This window comes from Limulus polyphemus, unplaced genomic scaffold, assembly GCF_000517525.1.
Source record: "Limulus polyphemus unplaced genomic scaffold, Limulus_polyphemus-2.1.2 Scaffold1449, whole genome shotgun sequence".
Lineage (NCBI taxonomy): Eukaryota > Metazoa > Arthropoda > Merostomata > Xiphosura > Limulidae > Limulus > Limulus polyphemus.
This window is the reverse complement of record NW_013667059.1, coordinates 35,543-38,710: the sequence shown is the minus strand read 5'-3', so window position 1 is coordinate 38,710 and position 3,168 is coordinate 35,543. Positions and strand designations below refer to the sequence as shown.

Genomic DNA, 3,168 nt, shown 5'->3' with positions numbered 1-3,168 from the left:
ATGTTCCAGGTATGTTGCTGTGTGGGTTTTACAGTCTAAATTCTGTGTGCGCTACATATACAACAGCTGCGTGGTGTAAATTATATCTAAAGTAATGTTCCAGCTGTGTTGCTGTGTGAATTTTACTATCACAGTTGTGTGTGCGTTATGCTACAGCTGCGTGGTGTCAAGTATATTTAAAGTAATGTTCCAGGTATGTTGCTGTGTGGGTTTTACAGTCACAGTTGTATATGCTCTATACTACAGCTGCGTGGTGTCAAGTATATTTAAAGTAATGTTCCAGGTATGTTGCTGTGTGGGGTTTTTACAGTCACAGTTGTATATGCTCTATACTACAGCTGCGTGGTGTCAAGTATATCTAAAGTAATGTTCCAGCTGTGTTGCTGTGTGAATTTTACAGTCACAGTTGTGTGTGCGTTATGCTACAGCTGCGTGGTGTCAAGTATATTTAAAGTCATGTTCCAGCTATGTTGCTGTGTGGGTTTTACAGTCACAGTTGTATATGCTCTATGCTACAGCTGCGTGGTGTCAAGTATATTTAAAGTAATGTTCCAGCTATGTTGCTGTGTGGGTTTTACAGTCACAGTTGTGTGTGCGTTATGCTACAGCTGCGTGGTGTCAAGTATATTTAAAGTAATGTTCCAGCTATGTTGCTGTGTGGGTTTTACAGTCACAGTTGTATATGCTCTATACTACAGCTGCGTGGTGTCAAGTATATTTAAAGTCATGTTCCAGGTATGTTGCTGTGTGGGTTTTACAGTCACAGTTGTATATGCTCTATACTACAGCTGCGTGGTGTCAAGTATATTTAAAGTCATGTTCCAGGTATGTTGCTGTGTGGGTTTTACAGTCACAGTTGTATATGCTCTATACTACAGCTGCGTGGTGTCAAGTATATCTAAAGTAATGTTCCAGCTATGTTGCTGTGTGGGTTTTACAGTCACAGTTTTGTGTGCGCTATACAATTACAACTGTGTAATGTTACAATCAAGTTTTTTAGATTCTGTATTGTACTTAGTTTGTGTTCTTTGGGATTTATTTTCTGATTATGCTGTTTTATGCCCCACCAATGTCCTTCATGTGTAACGTTGTATTACAGTACCATCTTTAAGATGTGTGGTGTATGTTCATCCTATAAGGTTTATGATTTAGCTAAATGATTTTGTGTTCGAACTATGGACGGTTTAGTTGTAGTTTGATTATGTTATGTGTCAGCTTTCTTAGCATGAACTACATATTATATATGTTCATCGGTATACTGAGGCAAGACTAAAATAGTCATGTTCATAATAACATGTCTGTGAGCAATGAAATGTATTAAACATCCCACAACCGCGAAATAGCACAAAATTATGCATTAGCAATTTTTTTTCAAAATAGGAAAGGCATAGAATATTATGTTCGCCAGAACGAGAGACGCATTGATGTAAAATGTGTCGTTTTGTATAAAACATGAAAATAATAACATGATTTACATTTCTTTCAGCAGTAACTATTAAAATACTACACTGATACGCTCAGTAAATAACCTCACATGATTACATTTCACGACCTTAAAGATAAGTCATTAGTTATTGTTACGTCACAAAACGAATCGATGGATTGTTAACTGCCAAACTAGCTCTAACTACAGACAATGTAACAGGAAAAGTCTTACCAATTTGAGGATTTTATTCCTTCTACCTAAATCCTACAGTTCAGAATTCGTATCCAACACACATTTCTAGAATTCTATCTTTCTTTCACACTTTTAATAGGAAGCATCCCGCAATACGCTAGAAATGGCGGATTCTACTGAACATCCACTATGCCTGCTAACACACAGAAGAAGGAAGTGAGCATGCGCGTGCCATGAAATGACAGCTGAGACCGACAAGATTATAGCCGCTTACACGGTTACCATAGAAATGATCCAGAGCAGAGTAAGTAGCATGTAGGGTTGTAGATGTTTTCCTCCGTGTGAAAATATTCAGTCAAAAGCAACAGCATCAGTCAATTAGACCGGCTCTTGTAAACGTGATTATGATAAAACAAATAAGACCACTGTAAAGAATTATCATGCATAGTTAACTTTAAGAATGTAATTATATCGGGGAGATGATACTGATTAGCCAGTACATTACAATAGGATTCCTCCTTTCATTTGTAGAGTATCTTATTTACTTGCATATACCAAAAAAAGATGTTTTCAAGCATGGTAATCTGCATGTAGAACAAGTATATTTATAACTTTCAAACGAGCATGATAATGAGTAAATGTTTGGAAATGATCAAAATATGTGTTTTTCTATCAAATCACCAGTGAATTATCAAACAACCGTAATTTTTCTGGGATAGTACGAAAACCTCAACTAGAAGGAGGATTGAACACAACTATCAAATTGCAAGATGTCAATCTTTGTCCCATTTCACCGTATTATTCAGCATCCAACCGTACGGTACAAAATACACTACAATAAATGGCATATGGCAGTAGACATTAGATGAAAACAGGACGTTGATGATGTTTGATCGGGAGTATGTAATGAGAAAACCAAAAGAAGCACTTCTTTTCTTTTTTTCCTTGTCCAAACCAAGATAATTACAGAATATGATATGTTAATTCTCTTGTCCAAATTAAAATAATTAATGAATGTACCGTACTAAAAAGTACCCCAATTCTCTTGTCCAAATTAAAATAATTAATGAATGTACCGTACTAAAAACTAGCCCAATTCTCTTGTTCAAACCCAAATAATTACTGAATATACTATACCAAAGACTGCCCTAATTATATTGTCCAAACCCAAATAATTACTGAGTATACTGTACCAAAGACTGCCCTAATTACATCGTCCAAACCAAGATAATTACTGAATATGCTATACTAAAGACTGTCCTAATTATATTGTCCAAACCCAGATAATTACTGAATATACTATACCAAAGACTGTTCTAGTTATATTGTCCAAACCAAGATAATTACTGAATATACTATACCAAAGACTGTCCTAATTATATTGTCCAAACCAAGATAATTACTGAATATACTATACCAAAGACTGTCCTAGTTATATTGTCCAAACCAAGATAATTACTGAATATACTATACCAAAGACTGTTCTAGTTATATCGTCCAAACCAAGATAATTACTGAATATACTGTACCAAAGACTGTTCTAGTTATAT

General features: G+C 35.3%; 1 protein-coding gene across 4 annotated transcripts in view; it reads right to left on the bottom strand.

The window, feature by feature from the left end:
• The window catches only part of LOC106463627 (potassium voltage-gated channel protein Shaw-like), a 39,311-nt gene extending 37,492 nt beyond the window's left edge, over positions 1–1,819 (bottom strand). For all 4 annotated transcript variants that reach the window (XM_022391169.1, XM_022391167.1, XM_013923674.2 and 1 more), the window contains exon 1: positions 1,658–1,819. The gene's annotated coding sequence lies outside the window, so the exon portion shown is untranslated. The remainder of the gene's footprint in view (positions 1–1,657) is intronic.
• Between the last annotated feature and the right edge of the window lie 1,349 nt (positions 1,820–3,168).